Below are 24,875 nucleotides of genomic sequence, written 5' to 3'. Positions count from 1 at the left end.
ATTTTTTTTTTCCTCAATAAAGAGCAAGATAACAGGAGGTGAATACAATTAATGACAAAATTAATCTTCAGCGCAGATTCTCTTTAATGTTTCTTCTGGCACAGCTGCACCAGCCCAAACAAGGTTTTCTCCTACCACCTCTAGTTTTCCTCATTTTCCATGTGCAGATCTGGCAACTGTGTCCTTCTGCCTTCCCCAGTTTCTCTCTTTTGCCTTCCCCTACCCATGGAGAGGAGGCACAGTGACTTTCATTGAAAGCCCTCTGGATTTGGAATATGCAGCCTGAGCAGCCTCCTAACTCCTGGTTGTTTGGTAGCTCTTCAGAGAGCAGACCAAGAAAGAGCAACAGGCAACAGAAACCACTGGTCTGCACGCTCCCTTCAGGCAAGGTATTTGGTCCCCATCCCCGTGGGGATTAGAGGGTTTTGTTGGGATAGGGATGACTTCAAAAAGTCACTTCATGGATCTCATGTGAAGATTCTCCAACCCACATAAGGATCCTGTGGTGGTGCATGAATCTCTCCTACTTTTTTTCTGTAGCAGCCAGCACTTACAGTATAGATCAATAAATTTCAATTAGCTACAGGGGCTTAAAATAACCAGGCTTAAAATCTGTAGAGCAGCTTTTAGCACTTCCCTTTGTCATTTTTTATCTTTTAAAAAAAGCTTTTTTATCTTAAAAAGTGAAAGTGAGGTAGAAAGTATAAGTATAATGCAGTTAGATGAAAAAGTTTTTCATTTGGTTTCTTTCAGTCTTTTTTACTAGTACAATTTTGGTTTAACAAGACACCACTGTGTTCCTGTAGAAAACCAGCATGCAACAAGCAAACTGTTCTTTGCAACCAGCTGGGCTTGGTGGGTGTATTTCTGTTTTCTAATGGGATTAAACTGGAGATCAGACTACACATGGGCTGAGGTGAGGCTTTATACACAATACTGTTGGACTTTCTGCTCTATCAAATAAAGCTGATATGAAAGGTTTAGCAGAGACATTGCATGTGTTTCTCTGAGAAGAGATTATTAAAGGAATAGGAGAAATAATCAAAATCCAACATTTACTTAGATGGTGGGTGACATAAATATTTTATTTCATGGCTACTGGCATCTTGCATTTATATCCTGGTCGTACCTCTGACTTTATGGAAATTCTTATAAAAAACTAGAATTTATCTTTTGACAATTGATACATGTATTAATTTTCTTCTGTTTTTTAGAGCACCAACCTGATAGCTGGGTATCCTGCTCTTCATGAGGTTTGCATAGTCTCATGGATCTGACCATCTAGAGACATTCAAAGGAAATAGGTTTCAGCACAGTGGAGATCTGCTACTGTGGGGAGTTGTTTTTTTTTTCTTTTTCCCTAGAATGGGAAATTTTCCCTCTTGGGATTTATCTTCAGTAGGCTCTTTCTCATTGCTGGATATCCCCCTTGAGTTAGAAAGGCAGAAGCTTAAACAACAACCTATAGTAACAACACTGTACTACTTAATGTTTGTTTCTATTCTTTCCACTTGAATGTATTTCAAAGTTCATGTAAGTTTACCATATGTCTAAGTAAACTTTGGCAGATAGAACAGTGGATCAGATACTAATCCTTCTGAATTCTCATCATGATCCTGTAAATTTAAAATGGTCCTTTGTCCTTAACAGGGTTTGTTTTTTTTAACGTAGAACATAGACAATAATTTGTTGACATGGATGGAGTATTTATATTGAGGAAATATCCATATTAGCTGGCAAAACTGAGTCACTATCCATTCTAATCTCAGGTGGTGGAGGGAATAAGAGTGACATGGTGTCCTTTCCTATCCTTACCCAAAATCCATTCCTCACATATTTTCAAAGGCTTTGTCTGTTGATATTTACTGTTGTTTCACAGTTTCCAAAACACTGGTCTCAGTACACTGCTTTCCATTTTTAATAACCCACAGCTAACTGAATCATCAATTATCAATCAATAATGTTCCCTTATCTTTGTTAAAAACATGCACATGGTTGTGTTATTTGTAGTATGGCAAATATGCTGTTTCTGAGACCCTTTGATTTGTCATGCTGGGTGAAGCGCCAGTTGTTTAGAAAACAGTCTCTGCCTCCTATTGCAAAAAAGCCAGTTACACAAAGAACTGCCTGCAATGTGTGGATAGAGGGTCAGTGATCAAGCCAAACTATACTTCAAATTTATGTCTCAGAAACTTTACTATTAATAATTTTTACTGTCAGGTTTTAATATCAAAGAAGAAAGTACAGCACAGTGTTTTAACACACTCCAGAACACTTTATTAAATATCCTGGCAGTATGCTGTTGTAAATTGAGGTCAGGAGGAAGGGTAGCAGTACTTTACAGGCTTAGGAACACAGTATTTTGGCATACTGCTGGGATAAGAGTCTCTTTTCTAAGAGTGTTTGCAGCTGGTAATGTGTTGTGGCTTAACCCCAGCCTGCAACTAAGCCCTAAGAGCCGCTCGCTCACTCCCCCACCAGTGGGATGGGGAAGACAGTCAGAGGGGTCAAAGTGAGAAGACTCATGGGGTGAGATAAAGACAGTTTAATAGGTAAAGCAAAAGCTGTGCACAAGCAAAGAAAAACAACAAATTCTTTGACCACTTTGCCTGGAGAGGCAGGTGATTGGCCATGTCTAGGAAAGCGGAGTTCCATCACAGCTCATGCTGAATTGGGAAGACAAACTCCATCACTCCAAACATCCCCTATTCCTTCTTCTTCCCCCAGCTTTATATGCTGAACATGATGTCATATGGTGTGGGATATCCCTTTGGTCATTTGGGGTCAGCTGTCCCAGCTGTGTCACCTCCCATGTCCCTATGCACCCTCAGCCTCCTCATGGGTGGGGTGAGGAGAGGAAAGGCCTTGACTTTGTGCAAACGTTGCCCAGCAATAACTAAAGCATCCCCTCGTTATCAGCAGTTTCCAGCACAACTCCAAAACACAGCACCATACAAGCAACTGTGCAGAAAATCATCCCAGTCAAAACCAGTTCACACTGCAGTCAACTGCTCCAGCTCATTATGACAACAACAATAAGAATAAGAATAATAAAAAAAAACCACAAGTAATTATAAGAGATATAGGTAAAAACAATGATTTTGTTTATCTCAAGCAATAAAGGCAGCCAAAAGGGATCCCTGGGACACCTGAGGGAAGAAACACTAATGCTAATTGGCATGATTTAAAAAGATGACTCTGTTATTGCCAACAGTCTAATTAAGTCATTATCTCCCCAATGTTGAGGCAATCACACCAGTTATAATTTTAATAGATGGTTAACAAGGTATGCCTCAGTGTACAGATGTATATGCAAGAAGATAGGGTAGAAGAAAGTGAAAACAGCTTTCTAATAAATACATTCTAGCTACATGTCTATTTTTTTATGAAACACCACTCCTTAATGTTATTTGTCTGGTGAATGAGCTTCATTGTATTTTATGCAAATACGTAGAAGCAATTTGTCGTGAGACCACAGAAAACCAGCAAGAGAAAACAAAACTCTACTTATCCTTAATTTCACCATTTCTCATATTAAAAGGTTTATATTTTTAGAGAAAACAAGTAGTTGTTAAAGGGAAATAGTTTTGTCTTTTTTCCTCCCTACACTGTATGTTGGCTTTTCAGCAAATGCCGCTACATTGAAGATCTTTTTCTGGTGTTCACCCAGAAATTTTCAAGGCTGTAAGAATTAAAAAGCAGATGTATTTACTCAAAGATTTGCTGCAATGCTTTCCTCACATCTGTTCTGAGTACACTTCCCACTCTGAAAATGTCCTATCAATAGCATGCATTTTTATTAAACTATTTAAGTGTCCTGTAATGTGTTACTTCTGCTCTCACCAGCCTTTTTGCTAAATCATATGTCCTTCAAATGAAGAGTGAAGGAATAGAAAAAAGACTATATATAAAAAATATTTTCTGCAATTCAAAATACCCATTGCCATGAGGATAGGCTTTGAGAGAGGAGAGAGCCTTTAACTTTACTAAGTGTTTGGAGTGCATTCTGCTCATACAACACTGAGATGCTGAAAGTAGCAGTAACTTTATTTCCATTAAAGAAGAGAGTTCTGACCTTGAAACAGGATTTTCTTCTTCTTTGCAAGGGTTGTTCTTGTCCTGTGTGGCTCTTCTGCTGCACACTTTGCTTGACATTTCTCAGGAAGGGGACAAATACAGCCCCCAATACCACAGGTATTCTGCCACCCCAGAAAGAGAGCCCATCATGGTTTGTTTGTTTCTTTACCAAAAGTGCTGATGCATTGAAATCGAGACTCTTGTTTCCTTGTATCACACAAGGAACAAATATCTGAATGACAAGGGCAGTAGCCAAAAGCTCCAATGATAAAGTGTTCTTTCTCCATGTAGAGATCAGAGGTTCAGTCTTTACTTTGAATCAAGCAAGGTACAAACAGAAATGTATACTAATCTGTTTCCAGATTTTTATATGTAAAATTCCTAGAGGTCAATTTCAAAAATTCTAAGTGGTCTTATTAAACTAGAGGGGGGGAAAAAAGTGGTGCCCTCAAAAAGACTGAAGTTTGAAATTACATGTTTAATTCTAATACCCAGTTATTTTTGTTTACACTTTATTTCGAGCAGTACAACATAAAAATACTAAAGATGAGCTTTTGAAAGACATCTCTTGTTTGCTTAACTGTTAGCTGCCAAGAGATCTAGAAAATTTGATAGAATTAATTCACTTCCATGACATTACTACAATTTATCTCTGGATGGGATAAATGGGCTTTAGAAAATGACACTGCCAGGATTGGATTAGGACAATTAACTTGCATAAGGAGTCAAATCACTGACCTCTACTTTGCTTCACCTCTCCTGATTGCCACAATCTACTGGTAGAAAGATGGAAGTGATAGCCTTTACAGAGCAGAGCAGATGAGTGCTCTTGTACAGAGAACAGCTTTTGAGGAGTTGGATTTCATGTGGGTCACTCCTGTCACAATTTACTGCTGTCTACTGCTACAGCAATTTGCATAGGGGAGATTTTTATACAGCTTGTTAAAACAAGTGTAAGGGAATCACAGTTAGACAGGAGACTATATAACGGGAATGTTAACAAGCCAGCAACCTGTCATTTGCTCTCTGATAAGTTTTTGTAGTAATCTTAAAGCATAAATTAGTCATAATCTACTATGTAGAGAATAAACAAATATCATACTATCCTTTATTCCACACAAATGCCTCCAGCTCTGGAAGAGTAGCACTATTGTAAAAAGGAGCCGGTAAAGCAGAAGCCATGTCTATGCAGTGGTTCTCCCTGTCACTGAAAAATTTGCCAGTGTGCTTTGCTGGTGCCTTCAAAAGGAGAAGGAGAAGTAGTAAGGAGAGGAGGAGAGTTCTGCAACTGCAAACACAGTCAGGGTTGAATTTCCATGAGGTGCCCAGCTCTAGAAGTGTAAAAACTTGCACAATGTGGATGAAATAATAGTCATTTTAGCAGGAGTTTAAAAAAAAAATAAATCACAGTTGGATTTCAGCAAACTATTTTTATCCCTTGATGTTAATACTTTTCCTGTAGATAGTGCATGTGTAACAGAGGGATACAAAAAATTATATGCTTTCTGATGTTTGAACCACGGAATGCTGTGGCTGATTGGGGAAACATGTTTGTACCTTATGTAAGGGGACATTTGTAAAGATTTCTTTTTTGCTCTTTTGTAGGGCTGTAATTAATTTCTTTTTAGTTTAGAGAGGGATTGAGCTATAACTTGAATCTAACAGTTCTGGTATTCATAGTTGTATATCATGACAACTGCTGAATTTTGACTCCATGAAACAGTTTCTCTTTTTTTCAGAAAATGTGTCCATTCTGCTGAGAGGAAAATTCCATTCTTTGGGCAAAGGAATCCCTCAGCCTTGCTGAAGTTCCCTGCCTGGTGGGCCCTCAGTGGCTCTAGAGCACACCTGCCCTGCTATAGTTTTGTTTATGCAACTGCTCTGTAGTAAAACAGTTTCTTTGGTGAGCTTGTTATTTTATTTATGTACTCGGAGGGGAGCCATCCTCCACATTCATGCTGTCACAGCTCACTTGCCCCATGACTGGTGTTCCTAGTCCTAATCTCCAGCTAGAGCAGTGCACAGCTCGTGCTGTGTTAGCTGCACACACCTGAACCTATCAGTTAGCACCTAGTATGAGTGGCCATAATACAGAGACAAAGTACTTCCCAACACCAAAGCAAATTCTAACTTGTCATTCAAAGTTAAACCATGACTCCTTTCACTTATTTCATGCTGTCCCATAGATCAAACATCTTGGGCTTGATGAGAAAGGAAGGATATGAAATTATGTTAATCTCTAACAATTAACAACTCCCTGCAGCTTTCAGCTTTCTGGTGTGGGCAGCACCTGTACTCTGAAAAGTTTCACGCCTCTCAGTGATCTCCTAGATAAACCACCCCCTGCACTGCCTGGGTGCACTGCAGCTTTGTCTTTTCCTAATCACACTTTGGGATTTACATATGATGTGCAAACATGGGGAATGGGTCACTTACTTTTCAGAAGTGGTCTAATCCAATATAGCCACCTTAATGAAATTCTAGGTGTGCTGGTCCTACTATTGTCATAAAGTGTTAGGAGATTGTAGGAAAATATGACCTTCTATAAAAAGCTCTCTAAATTATCTTTCTAGAGCTTGTAGGGTATTACTGATGATTAAAAAGGGAAAGTGGTTTTGAGGCTTATTTTTTTTCCATAAAAGTTTTTAATTGGGAGAGAATTAGAGCTCATGCTTGTGTTATTCTTTATTAAGTAAAGCCTGTAAGAAGTCACTTATATCCTAGATGATTATTTTGAAGGACAAAATTTCCACAAAATTGCACTTCAGAAAACAGTTTTTCTGTACTCCTGTTAAACATAAATAAAATAAATAAAAATACATATTGACTGTTTTTGATAAGGGGACATACTATAGCCAATACCTAAAGGACATTAACATAATACCTTCAAAATATGTGAAGGGTTGTATAGGCATGCAATAATTATGCTGCCTTGGAAACTTAGAAATCCACCTGGCTGCCAACAAGTAAGGGTCAGAACAACACACTGTACTCAAGGATATGTATTTATATGTATACATTTGCATTTTAAAGTTACAAAAATGTTCATACACTTCAAAGATCCACAATACCCACTTAAAATTGTATTTTTTTACAGTATGTGAGCTAATGCAATTTAATTGCTACAGTTAAAATACAGGCTTCTTTCTGAAAGAAATCTAATTATGACAGTGACCTAATCCTTAATTTCTTCTTTCTCAACTGTTGACATCAGGTGGCACCAGGGAAGGTTTAGACTTGAACGTTAGGAAAAATTTCTTCAAGAGTTGTCAAGCACTGGAACAGACTGCCCAGGGAACTGGTTGAGTCACCATCTCTGGAGGTGTTTCAAGATGTGTGGATGTGGCACTTGCCGACATGGTTTAGTGATGGACTTGTCAGTCCCTGGTTAACACAGACTAAATGATCCTAAAGGTCTTTTCCCCACCAAATGATTTTACTAATATTTGAGTTGTCATCATTTGTACAGTGCCTATAACAGTCGTGGCCCCTGTTCCAGAGGTGTTTAAGCACCGGGAGAATTTATACAGTTATTCATGGTAATTATAGAAGATGTGTGCTTGAGAAAGCACAGTGCAACCGTTGCAAATGACTAGGGCACTGCCAGTGGTAAAACAGTAACAAACAAATGGGGCAACAGCCTTGTTTTAATGTACTACATTATGAGATGGGAAAGATAAGCCTGAGTGCAAGCAGATAAACAATCCAATACTCCACTGGGATGTTGTGCATCAGAGACAGAATGCAGAGCAGATCCTTTGAGATAAGAGTCATCTCATCATATTTCTTGAGTCTCAGCAGAAAATGAAGAGCAGTACATTTAAGCATGCAGATAGATAAGCTGAATTTAGAAACTGTGTTGAATGTCAGCAAGAAGTGGATAAGGTAGAAATATGAAAGTAGAGAGAACATGATTTTGTCATGTTCTTCATGCACTAAGGCAAAAGAAAATCTTACCCTATGGCTATGTTCATCTGAGAAATATATTTATTATGATCAAATGCAGTCTTCCTTATATGTGAAAACCTGCAAATATTCACAGACCAACTGCACCATTTTGGTGTATGGTAGATTAAACCATATATTTAGTAATAAATGTTTTTAAACATTTTATTTATACAATTAATTGCATCACCATTTATGAGATACATTTGGGGGAGAAAAAAAACCCCTACCAGTTATACTTTGAATTTTCAGCCTTTGAATTTTTAACTGATAGTGGTGGTAAGCCAATACAACTTCAGAATATTTTAATGGTTTCATGAAATGCAGGGAAAAATGAAATAAGAAAGTAATGACACTTCTTCACATTTTCCATTTCATTTCCTCCATAAGAAGAAATTTGAGACCATTAGCTGTTAAAGTGACCTGCATATGATAGAATCATTGAATGGTTTGGATTAGAAGGGACCTTAAAGATCTTTCTAGATCATCATATCCATAGCACCTGATACTTATTTCCAGTAAGATACTGCAGATTATTCTCACATAAAAGGTTAAATATGTGCATAAGTGTTTGCAGGAAAAAGGTATTAAAATGTGCACTTTGTGTGCCCCGGTAGCAAACCTTGAAGAAAAATGAGACAGAAAAAATTCCATTCTTTAGACCTTGCTGCTTATCTGGCAATTTTTAGTTGTCAGTTCATACAACCAGTCTGGAGAAACACTGTCAAACAGAAGGAGAGAAATCAGCATTATAACTATTTGGAATATTTCTTATAAAAACTTATAAAATTACAAAGAAACAATCAGGACCAACGTCTCACTGCTAATACATGATTTGCCTCTTCAAGGTTGAATGCACTTTGCTCTCAGTGATACCAGAAGAAGGATACTGAATTATCTGCCTTTTGCCATAGGTTGGTGAACAGTTGTTCTGCATCAGCCAACACACTGTTGACATTCTTGCATGTTAAACCCTGCAGATATTGTTTTCAACCCACCGCCCAACACAAGTGATCACACAGTCCATTCTCACCTGCAACTAGCAGTTTCCTCATCTTAGTTTCCCTCCTAAAACATTTTAGAATCCCCAAATCCACCAAGTAAAATATCTTTAATTTTTTATTTTGAAGACAAGTAGATGAATTCAAAAGCATGTGTAGAAGCATGAGCTGCAAAAGCTCAGTGCAGATGGCCTCTGATTCTAGTAGGTGTGATAGGATTTTATGTAAGTATAAATATTTTCACTGCCTTTGTTATAATCAGATCACAAATGGAAGATGGATCCTACCTCCTGCACTTCTGCCTTTAGAGTTCTCCTCTGAAGAATGCCGCAACAACAAAACACACTAGTTAGTGTATGTCAGGCTAAAGTATTTGATTTCTTAATTGCTGTACTGTCTTGGTACATTGCACAGAAAGCATTCCAGCCTTCAAGTGTTTTCCACATATCTCAGTGTCCTAGTTTTATTCCTTTGTTTGGTCTGGTTTGGCTTTGAAACTAGTCTTATTAAATATTATTTTTTCCAAATTAAGCTATGACTTTCTCTTTTCACATCTACTTGACAGAAGAAATTGAGAACATTGGTTGATCTGTCTAATGAAATATCTAGGTAACAGTGTGCCAATCTTTCAAAACACATCTTGTGAATCTGCATTTGCCTGATGAGGTTTGCTTTCTTTTCTTTTCTTCCTGAGCCACCACAAATACAGGGGCATAACTTGACTGCAGGCACAAACCAGTCTGTGTAAGGCTGTAGGGTCTTAACATAAAAAGACTAAACCCAGTGCAGCTGGTGGGGATTTTCCTAAGGCACTTACAGCCCTCATCATGCTAATATACTGCAAAACACTTAACAGCTTTATAGGCAGCATACTTGTTAGACACAGAGCAAAGTCCCCAGTATATGAGAAGATGCCATACAGTTTGTGATAGCAGGAATGGGCACAGCATCAAACCACTTTTCACACAGCTGTGCCCACACAACTGAGCAGCTACAGCCACTTCAGATTCAAACACTAAGACCCAAGTCTCTTGTGATAAGCTGCCATCATAGAAACTACCTTTCTCCTTTAATTAAACATGACAAAAGAAAAAAATCTCTTTCATTCTGGTGTTCTACAGATTTTCTAGAATAAAAAATCCTTTCTACTCCACATTTTTTGGGTAGTAATGCTGATAGTCATTACTGTAAAAGGTTAGCTGAGAAGGACAGCAACATTCACTACTCCAGTTCTGTCTAGTTTCCTAGAAGACTAAATAAATCAAACAGATGCAGAAGTGAGAGAAACAGATAGAGCGGAAAATACGGCATAAGTGGTGAGGGCTGAATTGTGCATCATTGCTTTTGAAAGAAAGACAGGTATTACACACAATCTAGTCAGCTAGTCTGACACTTGACAAACTTGTGGTAGTGTCAAGCTTTTTGAGATATTATCATTAGCTGCCTTTCTAGTGATAAGCTTATTGCAACTGAACAAAAATAGAACATTTTGAGAGGCTAAGGCTAGCAGTCTCGCAATGAAACGGATTAGAACTCATAATCTGCTGTACACGTCTGTTTTGACATTGCCTGTTAACAAAGTGTGACCACTCAGCATGTAGCTGTGGTAGCTGAAAAAGAGATATTTTGGCCATTAGCAAGAAACAAAACCCACTGTGCTGAGTGTTTCTAGCACCCAAGTCTATGAAGAAAACCTGTACTCTTTTGTTATTGTGCTGTTTATCACATCAATAAGACACTGGGTTGGTGATTGCAGTTGTACAGAGCTCTGGTCAACTCTTTCTCCCTTGTTTTACTTGCACGTAATTTTACATGTATTTTCCACTGCAGTGTTTTTCATGCTGAATGCATACATGTTCAGGGTTGCTGGTGTGACTCTGCAGCTGGAAAGGTTTGAAGATGAGAAATATGAAGTAAATATGAAAAGGATACAGGAAAGCAAGTGAAGTTAGGAACCTAAGTGTCACATTTCACATAAAGCTGGAGATCTGACTGAGGCAGGCAAAGAGAAGCAATCCTCTATGTGCTTTTTTGGTTTTGGTCTGATCAGGTCGTTTCTAAGTGTAAGGGTGAGGAAGAGTGGTGTTAGGTTGGGTAGGAGAAAAGATAGAAGAAACTTCAGGAGGTGGCAGGATCTCTGGGCATTCTCATTGCTTTACTGTCAGATTATAAAACCTGATGACTGGTACACTCCCTCCTCCTTTGTTCACTCGTTAGATCCTATATTTTTTATAAATTTAAAGTAAATATAAACTCATTTCATAGCTATTTGGTGATAGATGTCAAAAATTTGGCTTGGGTTTCGTATTGCGATTGCTAACTGACTTTATAAATTACTTCATGCAAGTAGATGAGTTGGGGATTTTTGTTATTTCGGACAACTAAAAGAATTTTTCAAAAATATAGTCTCCTTTAGTTCTCTGCTGTGAATTTCTCTACAGTTTCATTTGAATACAGTTAGAGTAGACACCATTTCCTCTGTAGTCTCTCTGAAAGACTGGGAAATAATCCAACCACATGCAAGATAAAACTACTTAACAAAGAATAAACCCAAGTTTAGCATTATAATTAGGTCAATGTAAAATTGACAGAAACCCAACATAATGACAGCCCCTAGGTATTGGATTCAAGACAGAAAAGTATGCCAACGGAAGAATGCTTGCTAAAACTGAGAGGGGAGAAGACACCTAGAAGAATATTCTGCCTGTACTCCGAAGCACCAAGCCACCAAGTCCTGAGGGAGGTCTTGCTGATTCAACAGGTGAAAAGTCCAGGAAAAATAACTGCCATTATAATCCCTCTACTGAAAATAGCAGGGAATTCTCATCAAATCATGTGAGAGAAGGCCCTTTGTCACCTGGAGAGAGGTAGACTGATGGAAAAGTTTTTAGTTACTTTATATGTTTATATATAAAGTGATATGTTACTTCTTAACTCATAGGTCCCCAGAGAGGTTATTTGCAAGCAAGTCCAGAGCACTTGCTAAAATGTAGAGAAGGGATAGACTACTATTTACAGAGAAGAAAAAAGCTATTAGAAACCTGCAGGAGTTATAAAAGAACTATCAGAGGGAGGATTGAAATTATAGTATAGAAGAAATGTTTTGTTATTCCACTCCAACTAATAGTGAGAGAGTCTGAAATTGAACATCAGCATCCTTTATTTATTTCTTTAAATTATTTTGACGTTTTGAATTCTTGTTTCTATTAGTTGTAAACACTTTACACAATGAGTCTTGGGTATATATAATACTCCTTGTCATTGGGTTAGTACATATTATTTTTATAAAGTCAATTATTTCTGGACAGGATGTTTCATGACCGTTTTAAGAACCTCTTCAGACTAACAGTCTGCTGGGAATTAAATGCAGCTTTTAGCTCTTCCCAAAACACACCCTAGGCCTGTTGTGTTTGAAACCCAAATTGATCAAATCCCTCTCTACCCAAGCCTGAGACTTGCTTAGGAGTGCACTTGATCTTTATGCTCTCCTTAATATTATGTCTCCAGCTGCAAGCAGTATTAAATTCCCTTTGTAAAATCAATAATGATAAAGGAAGCATGCAAAGATGCATCATCCATGTTTCACTCCAATGAAGCACCCTGTCCTTCTATTTTTCTGTGCATCACTGCCTTAAATCTCAACAACTTGAAATGCCATGTCATTAAGGTATCAATCTGACTCCTTCTGTTTTATAGAGACATGTAAGATTTGTGGACAATAAGGAGAAGTCTATAAGCAGAGATTCATGGTGAAGTCCAAGGATAAATAAGTATGTCTAACTGTTTATTTAAAAGATTGATTTGATGGAGAAAAAGACCTCTATTTTTTAAAAAATTAAAGAATTAAAAAATTGAAAATGCACAGGGTCAAGAATTAAAGAGACACAAGCCAGGCCATAGAGAAAAAGGTTTATCCTTAAAGTAAATAGTAATTCCAAATTTTCTGCTTTCTGAGAAATGAATGAAATAATTGAATCTCTGGCTCCAAGGTTTATTACCTCAGTAAACATATAGAAACATTTTAGGGAAAAAAGTAAAAATTAGTAATAGCTTATTCATTTTTCTCTAAGAGCCACTGGAAAAGCTGTATATTCTGTGTCCATTAATAAATGAAATTATAATTAATTTCTTGGTTTAGCTTGGAAGAGATCACCTTTTTCTGTGACACTTTTGATGAGAACAAACCATCTCAGCACTAGACAACCTTCTGCTGGAAGTGATTAACACTCAGAAATATAACAAAGCAAAGAAAAATAAAACAAATATGTTTTGCATAGCTTTAGTTTAGCATAGTAGTCTCAACTTATATCTTCTTTCACAGCAAGGCTATATTTTTGTACTTGTAAAGGCCTCACAATTTTGACAGAATTCTAACAACCGTAATGCTAATTTACTTTTCATTATAAATTTTCAAAACTTTCCAAAGATGTAAAAAAAATTATTGGATGCTTTTTCAGTGTTATAAATAGATGGAAAACAAACCTCAAGATTTTTAATACTTCTGTTATTTCTTTGAGACAATTGTATTGTGCATGACTGGTGTAGGGCAGTATCTTTTCACACATTTCAGTATCAATGCATGCTAGTTGTATTCATGTGTAGTTGCTCACAGCTATAATTATATTTCTTTGCTTTTTTGTTGCTGGTTTGGTCTGGCTTGGTTTTGGTTTTGTTGAAGGATGGTGTCTTGGTGTTGACTTCATATCACATGTACCACAACATGCTAGAGACAGAAATAATATAAAAAATCTCCAATATAAGACTATTGTCTCCATTCAACACACTGAAAAAACATTCTTTCAAATAGTGTATTTTAGTAGTATTGTGTAATTAATGTGTTATGTGTCAGTAATTTATGAACACACACATATTTGTGAAATATGAAATCATTTTCATCTGGGAGTTCGAAACATCAGAAGTATGATATTCTGCATCACTTTAGCATCTAGACCAGTATTATCATCTTTAAAAATCAATTACATGCTTTGTGACATTAAAAATTGCACAGATTTTGCCACTAAGATAAACCAGGACAAATATATGTGTATTAAGAGGATCTGACTCCCAATATATTCTATCCATATTGTTTCATCAATTGAATAAAGTATTAAGCTTTGCAAATTGTGATTAATTTTAAAAGCTACCCTAAAATAGCAGTATTATATTGCAAATGGTGACATCTGTCCTTCAGACTTCAATGTGTGTAATCTCTAGTGCCCAAAAACATTTAATTGAATTCAGCTCAGCAAGTCACACATACAAATTCTGTATTGGCTGAAGTGCTTGCTGGATCAAGCCATTGTTTGGCTTGAATTACACATCCAAATATTTGTCATTTTGTTGCCAGTTTCTACCAAGATATACCCCAGAAATACTAACCTTATTTACAGGCCACTTGCCATTTTGTCCATTTCACATCAAACCAAGTGTCACATACGTTTAAAATATTTACACTTCTTGAAATTGAATTTTCCTTTATGATGTGACTCTGTAGAACCTTATGCAGTGAATAAAACAGCTATGTTCAAAGTTAAGATGGCATACATGAGTATACTCATAGCATCAGGCTTGGCATTTGTTCTTGTGGAGGAATAACAGTAATTCTGTTTCCTGACTTGTGTTTGAGTCACTGCTGTGCCTATCAATAGGGAGCTTGTCTAATTATTCTCTGAATTGACATGAGGCTTGGGTTTCCATTATACAGCTGATATAAATTCACCACAGCAATATTGTAAAATAGAGGCACTATTTCTAGTAATTAGTTCCAATCAAAGGGTTATTCCCTAAACTGCACATACTTGCTTCTCACAATCTATCAGTCCAGTTGCCAATGGACATAATTCTGTTTGCTTTTCATTTGTTTACCTGGTCCCATCATACTGATACTTGTAAATATTTGTGAATCAATGTTTACAAGCTCTTCCACAGGGCTTGAGTCTAAATCTTACATGATTCTTGGACAAATTATTGCACATTATGATAAGCATTAAAAATTGACTATTGTTAATTTACCCTGCAGTCATCTTACATTCTATTAGACATATATTAAAAATCTCACTTGGGCAGTCTTCGAGAAAATCAAGGTTGTAAGGTCACAGATTTCATGTTCAGCAAACCCCATATTAGTTACAGAAGAGAGAGCCTGCAGCTGTGCAAGATCTTGTGATTAGGGTTTTTTTTGAGATCAGCCATTACAATACAGCATTTGCATCTTGAAACTCTATTTTAGTAGTGGTTTCTTAAGGTTAATCTGTACAGAAACTGAGTTTTCTTCAGCTAATTTTTATTCAGTGAATGACCTGACTTGCAATGCTGAAGAATCCTTAATCAAGTAGGTTTTGCATTCCAAGTCTTGATGTGAAAAAGAACTGGTCAAGTTTGAAAAGGAATTTTAGATTATTTTCTATCTCTTCCCTGGACCCAGAATAGAAAGATAAATTATTCCAAATCTCATCAAGGGGCGTGACAATTACTGCTAAGATAGATACTTGCAGTGACACAGTTATTAGGAAATGTTACAGCATGACTGGGCAATGTACCTTTCAAACCTACTACAGAAATTTGTGAATTAATGCTCAAATCAACACAGTAAACTTTAATATATTAACCTGTATCTAGTCTTAGTATTTGAGATGGAATTGATCCAGAAATTGTTTTGTGAATATTAGAAGGGTCTTCATGAAAAAGTTTTGTTTGTTTATTTTAGCTGGAAAATCAAATTAATCAAAACAGAAACTCATTATTGGTTTGTGCCATTATAAAAAGGCTTTTCCTGGCACAGCCTTCTCAGCTCCACAGTGGAATTCCTGGTCAAAACCAGGATGAGTAATGAGAGAGAAACCGTATTTCAGTCTCAAGCTGTGCCAAGAGAAATGTAGGTTGGATATTAGGAAGAAGATTTTTACAGAAAAGGTGATAAAGTTCTGGGATGGCCTGCCTGGAAACGTGGTGGAGTCACCATCCCTGGGTATGTTTAAGAAAAGACTGGATGTGGCACTCAGTGCCATGGTTTAGTTGAGGTGTTAGGGCATGAGTTGGACTCAATGATCTTGAAGGTCTCTTCCAACCTAGTCATTCTATGAATTCTGTGTGGAGGATTGTGGTCTCCAACATGAGAAGAGAATGCCATGATGAACATATTTGTTATTCTGGATTTGTTTTTCCAGGTTTTCCTGCTGAAACCGTTCTACTTCATGTGCCTCATCAGATACTATTTTTTGAGTCAGAATCATCAATGTGCCAAATAACTCCCCTGCCTACTGAATTTATCCTTAATACGTTTATAAGTATAAGTTTTTCAAAAAGGAATAGACAGTATAAATAAAATAGATCCAAATCCCATAACTTCATCAAACAGAACATCTCTGAATGGGAAAACAAAACTGGACTTGGGCCAGCCAGAGGCAGCAGGAAGCATTGGTATTATTCAGATCATACTGATGGCTGGAAACAGCACATCAAAGCAGTGATGATGGCAGTAGGACTGAAGCAGAGAAGTTAACTCAAGTGAAGATAATACTGTATGACACCTGAGATAGCAAAAAATTAAACTCAACCTAATTTGACACTGTTCAAAATTAGTCCACTTAATCAGGATTCCTACGCAATGCCTTTTCAGCCTTCAGCAATGACTGCTCTAATAAGGATTGCTGCCATGTATTTTGCCCCCAACTTTATTTCCCAGCCTTCCTTTCTTAACAGATTGAGGCATTTTTGCTGACACCCATTGATCAAGATTTTTTCTCTGCTCTCACGCAACAAAATATGAAAGAACTTGAATTTTGGGAACTAAAGCTCGAAGTAATCTACTAAGTGGGTTTAGCAGACTGACTGCTGGATCCTGGCTGAGCTGCTTCCCCGAATAATGAATATAGATTAAATGTCATAATAACAGCTGTCAACAAGCAGTGTGCAAAAAAGGTTTTCTTTTTGAAGTCACCATTAGTCAACAACCTCTGCTCGCGTTGCATAGCAGAGACGCGTTTGATGTGCCGTCTGTGGCCCTCCCACCCAGCAGTGTCGCAGCTCTGGGCACCACACATTGCAAGATGAGTCATGCAGCTCAGCAAAGCATATTCTTCAGCTGTGGAAATGAATAAAAGCCATACCAGCATGCTGGCTACATGGGATGTACTAAAACCAGAGCTTACTCAGTTCAGCAGGAAGCTGATTTCCTTTGCATTTGGGATTGGCGTTGGCAGGAGTTTGGAAGTGACCACTCCATGATAGCTTTTGTCTGTAATTGGCCTTTGATATCCTGACATAGTTGAGCTCAGTGGGAATAATTAATCTTTCACCCACTTAGGACATTGGCTGGATAGTTGAGCTTAGAAACATCATCTAGAATTGCTCTGAGTCACAAAAACATTGGCACAGGAGGAGGTGAAATGAGGAAGGATAGAAGTCTTCTACAGTCATCAGTGCAAGACCATGAAGGGAAAGAAAATAGTGCATTCCTCTGCTTTCCTTACAGAGTAGCTGAAAAGTGTTTTCTAAATAACAGTCTAAAATACTGGGTTGATTAAGGTCTAATATATGGGAAAAAATGTTATTTGTTCTGTTTAGAAGGCAGATGTCTAACACTGAAAAGAGAAACATGATTTTCCTGGCTTAAAAAATGATAAGAGAGTTGCCTAAAAATAGGTTGCCTGGAAGACGATTTTTAAAGAAAAATATACAAAACTTGTTACAGCTCCAGTAATGTATTTTCTTGCTGTTGAGTCTCTCTGCATTTAAATACCATCATTTCAAGTTTTTAAAATGACATATAAATCAAGAAATCCAGTATTCTGGGAATGTCTAATGTGCATGAGGATACACATTTTGACAGTGCAGTAAGCAATATTGATTCAGCCAATTCTCAAGAAGCAAATGCAAGAGGAAAAGTCTCCCAAATGTTGTTTCTTGTGCTCCCTAAGTTTCAGTCTTACACAAGGAAATCCATTTGCAGGTGTGGGCATTACTGTTTTGGACCCCTGTTACATTTCCGCAGGTGCTGTAAGCAGCCAGAGGTGACTAAGAAGGGAAAAGATGTGTTTTTAACATTTACTTATTGCTGAATCCCAAAGATGAGGCTACCCACCACCACAGGGAGTGGCAGATCCTTTCTTCTGTCTGAAAATGTTAGTGAGGCTATGGAAATCAGAGCCGCTGTCCTTCAGCCTGAGCAGACCAGGACACACTGTATTGATTGCCTTATGTTAAAATTTGTTTTAACTCTTCATAAGCTAGTGGGACTTCCTTACAGATCTAAAAGCAAGAAGAAAAATGGGAGAAAGAGTAAAGAAAGAGTTTAAATACCCTCTACCCATCTAAAATTCGAATGCATCCAGAAGTCCTCCTTGTACCTATGGGAATTTGGATGGAAACGTGGTCAAAAGTTTACTAAACCAATCTTCCTGTCTGAGTAACTAGGATTTTCTATACCCAGTTTCAGGAAAAGCATCTTAACAAACAAAATAAAACTAAATAAAACTAATTTTTTTTAATTAGTTGTCATTCATCCTAAGCATGCATGGCAGAATGGATTTGACTTAGTTCTCTTCTTTATAGATAATACACCATTAAATTGACTTAGAATTGTGGGCTGGTCCTGAACTGAACTTTTTTGGTTTGAATTATTTTCAGTCTTTGTTCCAAGATCATTTTTCATTTAAATTCCTTTCATTTTTTATTAACTGAAATTTAGAGTTAATTTTTTAATTAGATCTTACTTCCAACATGAAGTATATTTTTCCTTGATCAAAAGTTTATGAAATACTCAGTACAAATAGATTTTCCATTTTTTGATGTGATTTGCCAGCTCAGCACAAAGGTATTTTTTTCCAAGCTCCTGTCACAAAATATTTAGTAAATCCTACATTAGTAGTACAACATGATTTTTTTACTTTTTTGTAAGTTTGGTTTTGAACACATTGCTCTTTTTATTTCCAGGAAAACTCCAAGAGCTTAAATGCACATAAAATACTGTTACAAGAAATACATATTTTTGTCTTTGGTTTCTCTCATTTAAACATCCTGGTCCTTCTAGCTGCACTAATGTCAACAAATTAACAGACATTGAGAAGTTTGGTTTGGGGAGGGTTGTGGGAAGGAGAAAAATGTTTATTCTCAGAACTTACACATTTAATTTTTTTTTCAAGTTATTTTAAACAATTAAAAGATTTCTTTCAGTGAAATGATGAAATGGTTAAACCTTCTGGATTAACTCTTTCACCTCAGCAAGTATGCATAGCATATAGGGGTAGTTGCATGGTGGATTCATACATTATCTTGTAAATGAAAGCCTTACAGTCTTCATAAACTAATAGATAATCATAGTAGGAACAGCAGATAACTAAAAAAAAAAAAAACCAACCACTGCAGTAACAATAAAAGAACATATAGAGCTATACAGAATTCAGTAATTTCAATTTATATGGTATTTTGTTCTATTTCTGCTCTTTCGAGTTCTGATTAATAGTATGTCTATTAAAACAGTTTTTTTAACTGTCCAATTAAAGAACGGTATTTTGTTGAGAACTCAACAAAATCTGGCCAGGTTATCCAGGGTTCAGATGTAGCTCATAAAAATGAAACTTTATATCTGATATTTTTTAAGTCTTAGCAACATTGATTCTTACCTTTTTGTCTAAGCTTCCTTGGAGATCTTGTTAAAGTTTCACAACTTGTTCCTTCCTCCCTGCTGAGGTTTGTTGTTTCTCTGTGCTTTTAACAAATAAGGTCTTCAAACTTTGAGGTTTGGGATTTCTCTAGGGTGTGAATTAAGGAATTCATGTTTCTTTCCAAAATCTTCTCCATGGACTTCCAGCAACTTGTTCCTATTGCAGAGTCACATCTTCCATTACTGTAAAAAGCAAGAATCTACTTTTATAGTGGCCCACTATTAAGGTAAAGAAAAAACACATGCTAGGAGATGAAAGTTAGAAACCTGGTATGCCCTCTGGCCATGTCAAATCTATTAAGTCTCCATCATAAAAGTAATCTTTTGCTATTTTTCCCCTGAAGCAATAGACTGTGATCTCATTGTGTTCTATAAACCAAGAAAGGTCAGGCCAGCCTCCCCAGTCTTTGGATGAATGAAATCCTAAGAACTCATCTGTGCTTAGGATGATGCTGATTAAGTAGTGCAGAAACAAACAAGATCTAGCTAGAACAGTTGGAATTTACTTTTCACAGCTGCTTATTGCTGCTTCTCCAGGTAATCATTACAGCCCCCACAGCTGAAGCCCAGTAACAGCATGTGGGAGTCCTCCCACTCTGTTTCAGGGCAAACCAGCTGTATTGACTTAAGTCACTGTGGAAGATGGCTCAGGCCAGCCCAAATGGTGACTCATTAGTGCAGCTCAGCATGGGGATAATGAGGAGCAACTGTTAGCCCTGAGAGCTAAAGCTCCTACTGCTGTCTTCAAGGAGAGTATTTTATGGTTCTGGAAGTGACACTGCTACCAAAAATGCAATGGATAGAAGAAGTTCTTGAACATCCCAGGTTGTACTGGGAGATGTGATTCTTATTCTTGAAAGCTTTGGCCCTATAAACAGGAAAATTAAGACTTCTATGTAGTTAATAAAGTTAAGATGTCATAGTGGATCATATAGTATAATGCTTTTCTTTTGGTTAAAAGAGTGGGCCATCTCTTTTTCTCAATATCAAAAAAAAAAAATTCAAAGAGAAAATAGTTTTAAGTAAAATAAAATTTTTTTCATTGTTATTACTTTGGTTTTATAAGCTATTTTACAAAAAAAAAATAAAATTGAGGCCATGTCTTCAAAAACAATTTAATTTATATTTTACATATTTCTTGTCCATGGCTAATGCTAATTTTCTGATCAAATTTGAACTGAAATACAGTTAATTATTTTGTTTGGGAATATCCAGCTTTACATAAATGGAAAAATAAAATTTCTTTTTCACAGTACTGCATTCTGCTGTTGGATGCTATACATAGCATAAACTATCAAAGATGTCTACATTGCTAAATAAAAGAGACCAAGGAAATCAGCCTGAGTATTCAACCCCTGTTGATCCCTACCATTTGTTTTTAAGGGTAGTCTTCTGATCTCTTTAGGACCTTTTTAACTTGCTCTCTCAGGTAATCTTAGGTGTTGTGACCACGCAACTTAAGAACAGCAACTATTTTCTTTTTCTTCCCTCATGTTGATATTTTAGTGTGAGTAAGAGAAGCTATGCTATCAGTTTATTAGACTACTTGTGCATCTGTTCACTAAAGTTCAGCTATGTCCTGTCATACAGTGTCTAATCCTCTTTTTTATTGGTTTCCTGAAAATCATCTCTGTCTTGTGACATCCATTGCCTCTCTATGTATGAAACTTTTACTTACAGAGAACAAGAAGGAGGAGGTGAAGCTCTTCCTTAGATCATTTGTGTGGAGCCAGGGACAGATGATAGCTCTTTTGACTCTCACAAATGAAGAAGTATGTGCAATCTTTGCAGTAATGTCATTACTTATTATTTATTATGTGAGAGAGACACCACGCCTCTGGCAAATGACAGATTGAGTTGCTGCCAGTACCGTGTTTCCTCTGGCCATTGCTGAAGGGCACATATTTATTTCTTCCCAAGCTATTTTTATCACTGCTTCCTATGCAAGGAAACTAGAAAAAGATATCTGATAAGTCTTTCCCATGTGATCTCAAAGAACACTACAAGGAGGATTTCTTAATTTCATTTATAATGACTGAATTGCAATTTCTTAATTGGTAAATGGTTAATTACTAAATGGCTATTTAGTAATTAAGAAATTGCAATCTGTATGCAATGTGTATGCATATGTATCTGCACACAAATATGTACATATATACATATGTTTGTATATATACACATTTAGTACATATATACATATTTATGTGCAGATATATATGCATACACATATCACTATCCATGTGTTTCTCTGAGAAGTTATGTTGACATGAGGGAAATAAGTGTCTGGTAATAGGTACTGTTCCTTTTCTCCTAAACAATTTTTTTAAAATTGACAATAGCATGTGGTTAATGCTGATATTCAATTAATGATGTAGTTTTGAGTCTAGATTTCAACTAAAATTCTGCTGATTTATTCTTGTTTCTCTCAGACTGGGGAGAGAGCCTGCAATACTCTGTGGATCATTTTGTTCCTTTATTTTGTGGCACTGATGAACAGCAGCTCCATGATCCACCTGTGTGGAAGGGTTCATACTAATTGTGATTCATAAATGTTATCCTCCGTTGTGCTATTTTAGAGCAATACTCAATCCAGGTAATTACGCTCCGTTGCCTCTGCTGCAAGCAGACACTCTATAAATCCTTCAGCCAAGGTGGGCTTGTCAGGCTGAGAATAATGTGCAGGTCCTCAGAAAGGATTTATATTCAAGGTCCATTTGATAGGTGTGTTTTCCAGTTTTTCATTTCTCAGAACCGATGACAAGCCGAAGTATTTGGTTATTCCCTACTGATTCTGCTCAAGTGATGGGATGATCGAAAATCTGTGATTAATTTAGAGTCACTTGTATGCTAGTACTAGGCAATTTTGACAGCCTTACTTTCGGTATCGATTTCGTGTATAATTTACAAAAGAGAGGCATACCAGGGATGATGATGCTTTGAAAGTTATTTGCATTCTTCTTGTAGACACACACCTCCCCACCACATCAGAAAAGTCCCAGTGATATAAAACACATTTGAATCAAATAGTCTTACCACTGCTCCCCTGTCTTTTAAGTTTAAAAATAAATTAAAACAATGTTTCCACAGTGTATTAATGAGACTCTATCCTAGGCAGTTAGTGTACTAGGGGTGCTATAGTTTTATAAGACCTCACAGTCTCAAAGTCTGAGAGATTAAGGGATGGTTTTCTTTTTTTTATACTTTCAAACAAAAAACCTTTTTTGGTCAGCATAACTAAGGAAGAACATAATGCCATTTAACAAATAAATGCATGTTATGGTCATGTTTTAGAAATATCAATTTCAGCAATCTTTTCTTTCCTAGAAAAAAATTTAGTGTTTAATTCAGTTTTCTGCTTTTAAAAAAAGTGCAGTTTCTTTTGAAATCCATGGTATTACTATGTGATAAAAATATAAATTAGTATTATATGAGAGTGTATTGTTGAAGCACATGAAAATTCATCTGATGGGAATGAAGGATTCTAAAAATTGTTGTAGAGAACACAGGATATCATTTTAGATAACACCTTCTATTTGGAAGTACGAGAAAAACAGTGTGAAAGGTTTAGTGAGGCCTGAAGAGAACAGCCTTCAGTACATGAAAAAAAAATTGTGAGTCACTTAGAGCAAAGAAATGTTCCTCTCTGGTAATTGTGATAAATGGGATGGGTTAATCTTCCCTGACATCTTCAAAACTGTGAATTTTTTTTTTAAGCAAATAGAAGAGATTAGTGTTGAAAATGAAACTAATTCACTTCCCTTTCTTATTACGGAAATCATCAAGATATGTAGTGTATGATATGCAACATATGTTAATCATTTTGCAAAATAATTCCCTTTTGGGAAATTTGCTAAAATGTTTTAATTCTTTTTTTTGTTGTTGTTTTAATTTGAATAATAAAATTATTTACATTAATCTAGATAATAACAAAAACACCTGTAGCATTATATGAAAAAAATGGAAGTTGTTTTAACTGAAAATGAAATAATTGTGCTAATATTAAAACAATTAGCTCATTATTTGTTCTGATTTGTGCATTTTTTGGATTCTGTAAACTGCCCTGTGGGACATGAAAAGAATACAGGAAAAGGTTGGTTTGGAGTGCTCTGACTGATTGTTTGTTTCTTTGATTTTTTAATTTTTTTTTGTCATTAGATATTAAGCCGAATATATTAGTACCTCCATCCTGCTGTTTTACTAATATGCATCAAACTGTATTCCATGTAATAAAATACACTGTGTCACATGAACAGCAGGTAAATATGCACCTGTATATACAAAATGAAATCAGAATGCAATCTGCAATTTTGGATGGCATGATCTGCAATCAAGCCATCAAAACCCATTGGGAATAGGGATATATTTCATGTGATCTGTAAAACTGACATTTTCAGCAAGAAAAATGATACATTTTCAGCCAAGGTGCAATATATGCAAAAATATCCATCTCATGGTGGGCTTTCCCTGTGACTAGTTTTGATGAAATTTTTTTTTAGCTATTCTTGACCCAACTGAAGGCATCAGCCAGTTGGCTGATGAGGACTGTCCTCAGTGAGAAGGACTGCTGCCCACTACAAAGGCTAAGTTTAAAATATGTTACTGGGGTAAGGGAAGGTCCCAGATCAGGAGTTAGTGGCTCAGGTGGTAACAGAGTATTGTGATCATGCCTTTCACTGGTACAACAGTTTCTTAACTTCTTTCCTAAGTGTGAATTTACCTGCTGCTTTCACAAACATGCAGATCTCTATGTGTCCTGCTCTACTCTGGGATCATGAGCCCTCACCTCGATTCTTCTGTGCCATTTTGGACACCACAATATAAAAAATATGTAAAGTTATTAGAGAGCATCCAAAGGAGGACCTATGAAGATGGTAAAGAGTCCAAAGGAAGCCTTATGAGGAATGTCTGAGGTCACTTGGGTTGTTCAACCTGGAGATAGTACAGACTGAAGAAAAACCATATCGTGATCTTCAATATCCTCACAAGGGGAAGCAGAGGGACAGGAACTAATCTCTTCCCCCTGTGACCAGTGGTAGAGGACCCAAGGGAATTCCATGAAGCTGTGTCAGGGAAGATTTAGGTTAGGTATTGAGAAATGTTTTTGCACTGGAACAGTGGGAAGCAGTCCTTGCATCAAGCCTGACAAAGTTCAAGCATTGTTTGGACAAGTCACATGGTATGACTCTTGG

General features: G+C 36.7%; 1 protein-coding gene and 1 long non-coding RNA gene across 2 annotated transcripts in view; one reads left to right on the top strand and one right to left on the bottom strand.

Annotated features, from left to right (window-relative positions):
* Positions 1-24,875, top strand: part of LOC120495824 (glypican-6) — a gene marked incomplete at both ends in the record, with an annotated part of 659,110 nt that overhangs the window by 331,690 nt on the left and 302,545 nt on the right. The window lies entirely within an intron of this gene.
* LOC120495825 lies at positions 17,016-20,076 on the bottom strand. Its single transcript, XR_005626157.1, has 3 exons — positions 19,954-20,076; positions 19,646-19,869; positions 17,016-17,106 (listed from the first exon to the last, which is right to left on the bottom strand). It is a non-coding gene; the product is annotated as an uncharacterized LOC120495825 (long non-coding RNA).

Source organism: Passer montanus, unplaced genomic scaffold, assembly GCF_014805655.1.
Source record: "Passer montanus isolate IOZ18808 unplaced genomic scaffold, ASM1480565v1 scaffold92, whole genome shotgun sequence".
Taxonomy (NCBI): domain Eukaryota; kingdom Metazoa; phylum Chordata; class Aves; order Passeriformes; family Passeridae; genus Passer; species Passer montanus.
The sequence above is the reverse complement of the archived record's forward strand: the minus strand, read 5'-3'. Positions and strand labels throughout refer to the sequence as shown.